This window comes from Pleurodeles waltl, chromosome 4_2, assembly GCF_031143425.1.
Source record: "Pleurodeles waltl isolate 20211129_DDA chromosome 4_2, aPleWal1.hap1.20221129, whole genome shotgun sequence".
Taxonomy (NCBI): domain Eukaryota; kingdom Metazoa; phylum Chordata; class Amphibia; order Caudata; family Salamandridae; genus Pleurodeles; species Pleurodeles waltl.
Window position 1 is genome coordinate 30,666,336 of NC_090443.1, and position 12,528 is coordinate 30,678,863.

The 12,528-nt window shown below is 49.9% G+C and overlaps 1 protein-coding gene across 4 annotated transcripts in view; it reads left to right on the forward strand.

The window, feature by feature from the left end:
* Window positions 1-12,528, forward strand: part of KMT2D (lysine methyltransferase 2D) — a 1,162,185-nt gene that overhangs the window by 1,115,524 nt on the left and 34,133 nt on the right. The window lies entirely within an intron of this gene.

Below are 12,528 nucleotides of genomic sequence, written 5' to 3' on the forward strand. Positions count from 1 at the left end.
TTTATCTCCCCTCAAACCTTGGATGCCATTGCTTCCTGGATATCTTGTATATTACACGTAGTCTGCATGGTAATAGTGTGGGTTTTTGCTACATGATCGTGAGGCATTTGCATAACCACAAAATGAATCTTTATGGGTAGTAGGAGTAATATTCCAAAATCAACATTAGATGGTAGGACAAACTCTAAAACATTTACTTACTGGTGAGTAACATTTTCCATAGTCTATATACGTGTTATTTCTTGAACTTGCAAAGGACATATATTTCACACTACTTGGGTAAAAACTGGATGACTCAGACCTGTGCTTCAGATTAGGAACCAGACTTGTCTGGTCCTACTTAAAAGGTAGAGCAGATAAGTGGTTAAACAACGTAAAGTGAGTCAAACCTCTGCTGTCACCATAGAGGCTGCTGGTTTGTTCATCTGCACTTGATGAGCCTCCATAGAGCAGCCTCCTGTTACAAATAGGATCCTAATAACCAGCTTTCTAACTTGGAATTTCAATCTACAAACCTGGTTTGAGACTCAGTATTGGTTGCCGGATTATTTCATCATTTAACTTGCATCATGAATAATACATCCTAATCCCCACCTCCCACTCAAATATAGCAACCCTAAGTGTCAGTTAATACCCATTTCACCTTCCCATTCTAATCTTTCCTTGGGGTACAAATGTGTTAAAAAAAAGAGTATGGCCTTCATAGTATAGAAGGATCAGAATTATTTGATACATTCTTATGATCTGAGTGTGCGTACTGCAAACCGTACCCAGTAGGTGGGTCCAACATGTTGCCTTGAGAACATTTGGATCAGGAGGGAAGTGCAGCTAATCCCAAAACTGCTGTTCAACCCTCTTGACCACTCTTCAGATGTGGGTCCAGTCCTGAGAGTTTGAGGTATAGTGGCTCTGATCCTGATGCTACTCGACTTGGTGCCCCTAGAGACCTCAGCCTTTGTGCAATTTAGAGGCAGCTCTTGCCTACTGAGACGCCTGCCTCGTGCCTTCTGTGGCCCCCACAGAGCCTGTTTTGGCACCTCTTCCACATTATATGTTGGCAGGCATTATATAGGTGGCACAAGAAAAGATTCTTGCCTTTGATGACAAACTCCTTTTGTAGTGCCTCCCTAGGACCCAGAAGTTTGCCCTGAAGGTGAAACTCCTCAGAAGAGATTCCATGACCTCGGATATGCCGATATGAACAATGAGCGTATGGAGAAGGGCTCTTTGAAGGATGGCAAACTCCTCCCTCCTTATCACTCGAATGATAGCCCTTATTTAGACGTTTAAAACACTAGTGGCAATCCCACCTCTCTAGAAGGGGACTTTCCTTACCCCCACACAGTAAGAGGATGTCTGTTCTTTTCACATCTGTTATGTGGAAAGCAGTCAAAGCTGTAGGAAAGTGGCCCTTTTGGCATGGGCACTCCCAACGTTTTACCTGATATCTGATGTTAACTTGACTGAGTGTGCTCGGATCATGCTAACCAGGCCCTAGCGCCTGTGTTCTTGCCCTTAACTCTCCCATTGCTTCCACAATTGGCTCACCTCTGGAACACAGCTAAGACCCTTGTGAAAGGTATCAGTGGTACCAAGGGCCCTGTGGCCAGAGAGGGGGTCTAAGGTATGCAGCACGTATTATGCCACCCTAAGGTACCCCTCAACAAACACATGCACTCTGCCACTGCAGATTGTGTGTGCTGGTGGGGGAGAAAAAGGTAAAGTCACCATGACATCCCTCCCTTGGCGCCATGCCTACAAAAAACACTGCCTGTGGCATAGCTAAGCAACTCCCCTCCCCCCCTCCCAGCAGGCCTTACAGCCCTAAGGCAGGGAGCACTATACCACAGGGGAGGGCATAGCTACATGAGCAATATGTTCCTACAGTGTCTACATCCATTCTTAGATATTGTGAGTGCAGTGTAGCCATATTGAGTGCATGGGCTGGGGGTTTGTCACTAAGAACGCCACAGCTCCATGGTGGCTGTATCAAACTTCTCAGCTCAATAAGCCCACACTGATGCCAGTGTGGGTTTGTTTGTAAAATGCACTAAGAGAGCATCTTAGCAATGCCCCCTGAAATTCTCCCACCTCTCTAGTGTGTGGTTGACTGGTCTATGCCAGCATGCCACCACCAAACAAGTTTCTGACCCCATGGGGTGAGAGCCTTTGGTTCTCAGGAGTCCGGGACAAAGCCTGCTCTGGGGGAGGTGTTTCATACACCTCCCCCTGCAGGAACAGCAACACTTGGTGGTGAACCCAAAAGGCTCCTTCCTGCCTTTGGTTATGCTGACCCAGGGCTCTCCAGCCAGTGGAGATTCCCACCCTGTGGACTAAACCCCGCTTTTGGCAGCAGGTCCGGTGAGAAAATTAGTAAACATGAGCAGGAGCGTCCACTCCAGCTGACACCACCCCTATGGTACCCAGAGCTGAGGTGAACCCCTCTCAGCAGAATCCTCCATCTTGATTTGGAGGTAAATTAACCAATAGGGTTAGGGATGTGACCCCCTCTCCAAAGGGAGTGGGCACAGGAAGGGTGTTGACACTGGCTACTGCCCTATGACCCCTGTCATGCCCCTAAATCTAGTATTTGGGGCACCCCGAACATTGCTTTTCAGATTCTTGGCAACCTTAAAGAGGAACTGAAGAGCCGCACGAGCAGTGAAGACATTAGATGACAACTTACTTGGCCCCAGCCCCACCGGTCTGTCTGTAGCTTCAAGACTCACGCTACAAAAAGACAACTCATCCTGCAGAACCAGAAACCTCTACAAACCCCCAGAGAACTGCCTGCTTACCCTAAGGACCAAGACCTCGTGAGGACCGCGGCCCTGTCCACAAAAAAATCTCCAAGTCTCCAGAGCCCTCTGGATCCGAGAGTCCTGCCCACTCTGCACCAGACACCCACGGCCCACCGGTCCAGAGAAGGTCCCCAAGTGATTCCGACCTCAAATCCACCCTGGATTGAGCCGTCATGACCTACACGACGACGCCTGCAGCCTAAATCCAGAGGACACCCCCTGCCGCCCCGACAGCAACCGGCTTCACTGAAGATTCCCAATGCCTAAAATTACCCAGAGCCCCCTGGCCTTGGGGAACCCAACCGACGGCCCACTGACGTGCAGTGGGATCTCTACTCTCCTATTCAGCCATTGGTCTGCTTCAGGCGACTCCCTGGAGCCAGCCTACAGCCTCTTGTGAACCCAGAATTCCTCATTGAAAAGCATTGGGCACCCGATGCTGTGTTTGCACCCTTCAGCCAGACGCCCTTGCGCTGCTGAGGGGGTATGTTTGGTGCTGACCTGTGGCCCTCCCATTGCTGATCTAAACCCCCAGGTCTGTGCCCTGCAGTCGCAGGTACTTACCTGCAATCTGTTTTCTCCGAAGCTTCCCCGGTTTAAATTGCTGTTGGTCCACACTTGGTGTCTTCTTGAACCTTGCCCTGTGGACACCTTAACCCCCAAAGGCTGGGACCGTAAGTAGAGTACTTACCTTTGAACTCTGTATGTATCTCTCTCTCTCCCTTCCCCCCCCCCCCCCCCCATCCTCTTTTGGACTTCATTGCCTTCAGTGATATTTGCACTGTCTACTTTTGATATCGAAAATTATTACTTACCTGAAACCTGTATGAACTGTTGTAGGAAGCTGGCCTGGTGTAAGGTGGGTACCTATACCAGGTATCCCATATCGGTGTAGGCAGTGCCTAGAAGCCCGGCTCTCTAGAGGAAGCTGTGGATGAGCAGCCAAGGCTTATCTAGGAGACATGCAAAGCTCATGCAGTATCACTGTAGTCGCGCAGCACTTGCACACATGAAAGAAAACACTTAGTGTTACAAAAATAAATACTTTATTTTAGTGACACAATTATCAAAAAGTACTAGAGTTGAACCCTCCAATAGGATGTAAGTAACACACTAGTAATCAGTAATAGGCATAAAACGTGATAGAAAACAGCGCAAATGCAAGAAGACAATAGTGACCCTAGGGGGAGCCCAAACCATATACTAAAAAAGTGATTGTGAATGCAGGACACCCACCTAGGTAAGTGGAATGTGTAGAGGGGAGCTGGGGAAACTAGGAAACCCCAAAGTGCCACAGTGCCCTCCAGCGACCAGGAAGAAAGGAGTAAGTTACTGGATTTTCCCCCAAACCACCCAAATGGAAGACAAAAAAGAAAATGCAACACCTAGACAAGACTGCAGGAAACCAGTTGTGGATTCCTGAAGAGGAAGACCTGTGGAAGAAGGGTACCAAGTCCAGAATTCACAGAAGAGTCAAGTGGGAACTGGAGCCACTACCCACCCGACTGTGGTTGCAGGAGTTGGTCGACAGTAGGGCGAAGACGGTCAGGAATGTAGCCCCGGAGCAGGTAGAGTTCCTGGAGGTTGCAGTCGACATCCCACGCCGGATACATGATTGTAGACAGTCAGTGGCGTGGAAAAGCCACCAACAAGCCTTGGCAAAGGCAGAAGTTGCGGTGAAGCCGAAGTTGAGCTGCCATGGACCAGCAAGATCTAGGAGGACACAATCCACGGGGGGAACTTTAGGGGGACCCTTAGCAAGGCAGAGAGTCCACAGAAGAAAAGGGAGCCCCCACAGGAGACCCACTATAAGAGGAACCAGGAGTCTCAGAGAAGCCCATGCAGCACAACTGGAGAAGTGTCCTGCGCCGCAGAAGAAGCATGCAGAGGGCTGTGCATCACAGGAAGGAGTGCCAGGGTCTGGGGTTACACAGAGCCTGAAGATCCTTTGAAGGAGATGCTAACAAGCCTTGGTAGCTGCAAGAGACGCAGTGCGCGGGGGGTACTGTCTGAGTGGGAAAGCAAGGGCTTACCGCCACCAAAGTTGGACAGTTGGCAGAGAGGACCAAGAGGACTACTCCGAACCACCACCTCTAAAGCAGGATCCACACAGCTCAGGACAAGAGGAGATTCACGCAGCCGGTCGTCATTGCAGTTGGTGCTTGCTGATGCAAGGGAGCGACTCCTTCACTCCAAAAGAGATTCCTTCTTCCCTTCCCTGCAGACTGAAGACTTGCCACCCTCAGAGGATGCACAGCCGGGGAAATGTTACAGAAGCTGGAAGGAGCCGTGGAAACAATGTTGCAAGCAGAGTCTTCATCGTGGTTACAGATTGTCGGTTCCTGGAGGGTCCAGTCGTGGTTCCAGTGGCTAGAAGTCAAAGTAGAGATTGCAGAGGAGTCCTGCTGGAGTCTTGCAAGCCGAATCTGAGGACCCCCACAAGAGATAGACCCTAAATAGCCCTGAAAGGGGGATTGGTCATCTAGCCAGGTGCCCACCTATCATGAGGGAGCTCCCATGTCACCTGCCTGACCTGGCCACTCAGATGCTCCCAGAGGTCCCTGTCAGCATTGGATTCAAGATCGTAGAACCCAGGGACCTTCTGGAGGAGCTCTGGGCATCACCCCTGGTGTGTTGATAGACAGGAGAGTGGTCACTAGTGTAGACTGGATTGTGCACAAGAGAAGGCACCAAATGTGCCTTTCAAAGCATACCAGAGGCTTGGGGAAGCTATCCCTCCCAAGCCACATAACAACTATTTCCAGAGGGAGAGGGTGTTACCCTTTGTTTTGCCTTCCTGGGCTTGAGCTGTTCAAGCAGCAGGAGGGGCAGAAACATGTCTGAGAGGTGGCAGCAGCTTGGGCTGCCTGGAAAACCCTAGTAGGCTGGTAGGAGCAATGCTGGGGGTCCTCTAAGGATCCCCCAGAGTGCATGGAATCATCCTTCAATATTGGCAACAGTATTGAGGTATGATTCCGACATGTTTGATACCAAACATGCCTAGGTTCGGATTTACCATTATGTAGCTGGACTTAGGTAGTGACCTATGTCCAGTGCACTCATAAAATAGCATCCCAGCACTCACGAAGTCCAGGAAAATGGAGCTGGAGTTCGTGGGGGAAACTTTGCTAGTACACAAGTACTTGCACCCTGCCCTCTAGGCTAGTAGGGCCTGAAGGGGAGTCCCACGTCGCTGGAGTAGCAAGCAGGAGACTGTCCTTTGCAGGGAAGAGTGCTGGAGGCCAGGGCTTCACGGAGCCTGAAGATCTCTTGGAGGAGGAACAAACAAGCCTTTGTAGTTGCAAGAGTCTTAGTGTACGGGGGTTAGGTCCTGCAAGGGGAGGTAAGGGCTTACTGTCTCCCGAGTTGGACAGCTGTAAGAGAGGACCAAGGGGACCACAACAGACCACCGCCTGTGAGGCAGGATCCACGCAGTTTCAGTGGAAAGGATCCACGCAACCAGTCCTCATTCCAATTGGTGCCTGCAGCGGCAGGGGGAGTAACTTCTTCACTCTAAGGGAGATTCCATCTTCCTTCTTGCTTCTTGTGAAGACTCGTCACCCTCAAGGAATGCACAGCCAGGGAAATGTTGCAGTTGCTGGAAGGAGCAAGAGACAAAATGTTGCAGAGCGGAGTCGTCGCTGGAGTTGCAGATTGTCGGTTCTTTGAGAGTCCAGTTGCAGTCCTGGTTGCCGGAAGATGACATAAACAATGAAAAGGAGTCCTGCTGGAATCTTGCTTGTCACCCCAGAAGACTGATAGGAAGAATGCTGGGGGTCCTCTAAGGAGCTCCAATGGAGCATGGAGAGTCATACAACCAATACTGGCAACAGTACTGGGCTATGATTCCGACATGTTAGATAATAAACATTCTCAGGACTTACGAAGTCCAGGGAAATGGCGCTGGAGTTCGTAGGGACACCTCTGCTTATGCAGGGGTGCCCTCACACACAGTTACCTGCACCCTGCCCTCTATGCTAGCAGGGCCTGCCATAGGGGTGACTTTCAGTGACCTGTTGCAGTGACCTTTAGTGAATGGGTGCATGCACCTTTTCACGCAGCCTACAATAGCAGGCCTGCAAACACATTTTGCATGGGCTCCCATGGATGACACACAACGTGCTGCAGCCCATGGGGAACCCCTGGTGCCCAATGCCCTAGGTGCCTAAGTACCATATACTAGGGACTTATATGGGGGCACCAGTATGTTAATTGTGGGGTGTACTAAATCCTAAGCAACAACATTTGGGGGAGAGTCCTGGTTAGCAGGAGCCCAGTGAACACAGTCAAAGCACACTGGCAGGCAAAAAGTGGGGGTAACATACGAAAAAGAGGGTACTTTCCTACACTGTGCATTAAAATGTGCTACACATTGGCTAAAAAGCAATCCTCAGAGGGTTTGTGCGCTCATTCTACCAGTCCTAGACATCTGTCAAGTAGCAACGTAGGCATGCTTGCACATGTTCACCAAATGCTACTGCCTGGACAGTCCGGTCCGAAGGGACGGGTACTTTGCCTGTTCGGTCCTGCAGGACTTCCTAGTATGATCTTGGTTCACAGACCCAAGTCCGGGGCTGGTATTGCTTGGTTATCTATTCTAAGGTAAGGAATCCACAACTAGAAGTCTTTACCAGATGAACATGTAACTTACCTTCAGTAATGCATTATCTGGTAGAGACCTATTCTGGTTGTAGATTCCTTACCGACCCACTGCTCTGCAAACTGATTTCTAAGGACAGGTACTTCCCTTTTCCTAGTTCTGACACACCAGTGGTCGGTGTTCTTCATGGCTCTGTGCTTCTGGCATGGATAGTTGCGAAAAGAAACTGACCGCATGCTGGGACGGCGCCTATTTAGGACTCGCACCGTGATGTCCGGTGCGCACGATAGAAGTGGAGCTGACCACCTGACTTTAATCAGGGGTATTGCTTGAGAATAATCTCCTTATCTAGACTGACACCTTGGGGAAATTCTATGGTAAGGAATATGCAACTACAATATGTCTCTACTATATAAGGTGTTACCAAACGTAAGTAACTTGTTTGATCTGGTGAGCCATGTTTTGGAAGGTACCAAACAGATACTGGAGTGCAGCCTGGATCCTGCTGACTAGATAAGGCATTGAAGTTGCATTAATGAACATGCCTTTCAGTGGCTTTTCAGGGAGAAAGCGATTCTTTCCTGGAACGCTTCAAGAATAGTCAAGCCATACAGCATTGTCTGGTCCTCCCCAGTGCAACAGTTCCATTAACAATACTGGGCCAGATGTAGGATACGTTTAGCGAGTCGCAAACTGCAAAAATTGCCGTTTGCGACTCGCTAAACGCGTTTCCCAATGCAGAAATGCATATTGCGAGTCGGTACCGACTCGCAATATGCATTTCAGACTCGCAAATAGGAAGGGGTGTTCCCTTCCTATTTGCGAGTCTGAGTGGTATGCAATACCATTTGCGACCGCGTACGCGGTCGCAAATGGTATCGCAGTTACCATCCACTTCAAGTGGATGGTAACCCACTCGCAAATTGGAAGGGGTCCCCATGGGACCCCTTCCACTTTGTGACTGGACCAAAAAATATTTTTTCAGGGCAGGGAGTGGTCCAAGGGACCACTCCCTGCCCTGAAAAAATACCGAAACTAAAGGTTTCGTTTTTTTTTTTAAGTGCAGCTCGTTTTCCTTTAAGGAAAACGGGCTACACTTTAAAAAAAAAAAAAAAACTGCTTTATTGAAAGCAGTCACGAACATGGAGGTCTGCTGACGACAGCAGGCCTCCATGTTTGCGAGTGCCTATACTCGCTATGGGGCCGCAATTTAAGACCCACCTCATGAATATTGATGAGGTGGGTCATTGCGACCCCATAGCGAGTCGCAGTCGGTGTCTGAGACACCGTACTGCATTGCAAATTGCGACTTGCGAGTCGGATGGACTCGCAAATTGCAAGTCGCAATTTGCAATATTGCTACATCTGGCCCACTGTTCTTTCTGGTGCTATTCCAGGGGTCAACATGAACTGAAATGGCAGCCTTTCCAACTGGTCCAGAGCTCTCAGCAACTATAATGTACCTTTTCCACGAGGGTGAACCTAAGGGACACTAAAACCACAAACAGCATATGCCCCAGTCTCATGCCATCTTTTGCTGAATCTACCACCTCAAAACAACTTTGACTCTAGCACCAGCCTCTAGAGTACAGAAGGATCTCCTACTCAATTTGTAGACTATCATGACAGATTGGTGTGTGCTCCAACTTTTAGCCAAGGCAAATGTTCTCCCATTTATATATACTCAAGAGGACATCGAGGAATCTGCTCTCTATATAGTGCACTAAAATTAGGTGCACTGCAGAGAGTCCAGTGGATCCCCAATTTGTATTGTAGAAGTTAAAGTAGATAGAACTAATGCTCTGTTTGTGTTAGTGTGGGCGAGCAGTTAGGCTTATCAGAGGTTAATGCTAAGGATTTGTTGTACTCACAGAGGCAATAAATGAGGCACACACTCCAAGAATAAATCTGAGGATCCTTTGAGGTCAGCAGGCAGGCCGGAGGGGCTGGTTCCAGGTCAGCTGCCTCTTGTTTGCGGGTGCAACTCTTCTTTGTCTGGGTCTTCTTAGGTTGTCGAAACCTGAGTTCTGAAGTTCAGGGTGCCACTTCAGTGCTCAATTTAGGGGCGTTCCAAGGAGTTCCAGGCGGTAGCCAAATGGGCTGACAACCTTTGGGGTGTCTACACCCTTATGACCACTCCCTCTGGGAAGTGGGTATAACCCTAACCTTAGAGGCCTAAACCCTTCTGAATCAGATGGAGAAATTTTTTAAAGCAGTGTCCACTTAAGCTCGTCCACCGTAGGGGTGGGATTGGCATGAAGTTGGGCACTCCTCCTAATTTAACTTTCTGATAGAGACTTCTAGTTGGAGATTCCTTACCTTAGAATTTCCCCCAAGCGTCCGACTGAATTCGGAGATTTTTCTTTGAGCAGTATCCCTGCGTGCCGTCAGATTGTGTTGGTCGAATCCGCAGATGTTGGCGTCGTGGTCGCCATGACGACATCGCGGTCGTATATAGGTGCCACCCCAGCACCCTGATGTCAGTTCTTTTCTTTCCATTCCAGCCTACGTACAGTCCGGAGAACTTTTTGGCGAGTTTTGGATGCGTCAAGGGATATCCCGGAAGACCGATTTTAAACCCTGCGACTCCTGTCACCAATTGATGTCGGTGACGGATCTGCATCTCTTCTCCCTTTGGTGTCTGGAGTGTGACCCGAAGTCATGATCAGAGTGTCAGGCCAGGAACCCGAAGGCTTTGAGAGTGCTCCCTGAATGTGATTGTAGCCCTGCACTCCGTGTCGCTCCTGGTCTCCTTCGAGAGGAAGGTCAGGAGACCGCTTGTGGAGTCAGTACCACACCTCTTCGTTGAAGTCATCAGGGTGATCGGGTCACAGGATGAAAGCTGAACATTTTTCAACTTCACCCTGTCGCTCAGAAGATGCGACACAGGAAGAGCTTTGGTGCTCTTGGCCTGTGCCTTTGGAGCCTGCGCCTAGGTCAACTCTGTGCCACCACGATTTCCCGGGTGCTGGTACCACCCCTGCCTAGCTAAAAGTTCTATGAGGCCATGTGCCTCATCTTTGAGCAGACTAACCGGTCTTCGGGCCCAGGAGAGTCAGGGAGGGTCCCTTTAGGGTCCACGTTTGCGGCTTGATCCCCGGATTTTGAGGGGTTGGGGGTGGCGGCTGAGGGTGGTCCTGGGGGGGAGGAGAGGCACCTCCTGGATCTGTTCTTGAATATGTCCCATCGCCTGTCGTGCTAACGTGATTTTCCCCAGTGTTCCAGTGTTCGGACGGATGTTGACGCTCCCGACGACGGTTGGGCCTGCAATCAATGTCAATCCTATACTTATCCCCGACGAGCCAGAACAGCGCCGGCAACCCAGATTCCATTTTCCATGGGCTCTACTGGACCCAAGACATATCCAGACCCTTCTTTTTATAGGTATGGATACCGGGATAGTGTAGAGGACAGGACTCTTTAGAATACCAGCGTGACCCTGACATTGAGTGGGTTCAGGATTTGGGCTTCACTAGTTGTCTAGATACCTCTCCTGGTGCTGGCACGCTTTCTCCCCCTACCGTGGCTATGGAAGAGGGAGCTTCATTATCCATGGTGGTAAGAAGGGTTGCTGAGGTTTTGGACCTCGAGCTTTCTTTTGTGGAGGTCAGGACTAACCTCCTTACTGAGGTGCTTCAGTCTGGGGCTTCCAGTTCAGAACCCCTCCTTCCCTTTAATGAAGCCCTTACAGACGTCCTACTGAGTACCTGGTCCAAACCTAGCACATGGGCTCCTGTGAATAGGATGGTTGCCAGCTGCCATCGACCTGCGCCAACTGACCCAAAAATTCCTGCTCCAACATCCTCTGTCTGAGAGCCTTGTGATCTAGGCTTCTTCATCATCTGGCACATTCCCTTCTGCTCTCCCGGATAGAGAATCAAAAAGTCTGGATAACTTTGGTAAGAACGTTTTTTCTTTCTCCAGTCTAGCGCTGCGGTCCATGAACACCGCATGCCTTTTGGGCAGATACTCCTACTCTCTCTGGGATACAGTTGCACAAGTGCTGCCTCAAGTACCGGAAGAGGTCTGGGCGGGTCTCTCCCAAGCTGTTACAGACGGGAGAGATGCAGCAAACATAATGATTAATTGTGAACTGGATGCAACAGACTCACTAGGTAGATCGGGTTGCATCGGCAGTGGCCTTGAGGCGCCACGCCTGGTTGAGGAAGTCTGGGTTTTTTTAGGGGATGTGCAGCAGTCTTTGATGGACATGCCCTTTGATGGCACCCACTTCTTCGGAGACAAAGCGGACTTGGCTCTCAAGCGCTTTAAGGACTCCCAGACTACAGCTCGGTCTCTTGGCCTCGTAGTGGTTCCATGCCCCCCCACAGTCTGCTTTTCGCCCCTTTTGAGGCTACGGAAGCCAGTTTTATTTCCAGCCTACCTGTACATACTTAGCCTCTGCGTGGTCACGGGATCCTACATGCTTGTGGATCAGGGAGCCAGCGGTCACCCAGTCCACCTCCTCCACTGCCTTTCAAGCCTTCCTAGTCCGTTGGATCATTTTGGGCCAGTTGGCAGCTGGATTCGCCATCACCTGCCCCACTGGGGATTCATCACCATGGACAGGTGGGTTTTGCAAATTGTCCGAAGGGGATACTCCCTCCCCTTCTAGACTTCCCCTCTGACCATGCCACCATTATACAATCATCAGTCTGAGAATCATTTGCCACCGCTCCACGAGAAAGTCACATCTCTCTTGGCCAAGGGTGCCATAGAGAAGGGCCCCTGCGCCAGAAGTAGCGAATTTGGTTGTTATTTCCGCTTCTTTCTGGTGCCCAAAAAGAACAAAGGCCTTTGCTATATCCTCTATCTCTGGTCCCTCAATCTCTTCCTCAAGAAAGTAAAGTTAAAAATGCTAACTCTAGCTCAGGTTCGGTCTACCCTGGAGACTCAATGGTAGCGTTGGACTTGCAGCACACCTATTTCCTTATTCCCGTCCTGCCGGCCCACAGACATTACTTGCAATTCGTGGTAGGTCACAAGCACTTTCAGTTCACTGAGCTCCCATTCGGTCTTACCAATGACCCTTAGGTGTTCACGAAAGTGATGGTAGTGGTTGCAGCTCATTTGCACAGGTTAGAGGTTTCAGTCTTCCCCTACCTTGACAACTGGCTGTTGAAGGCG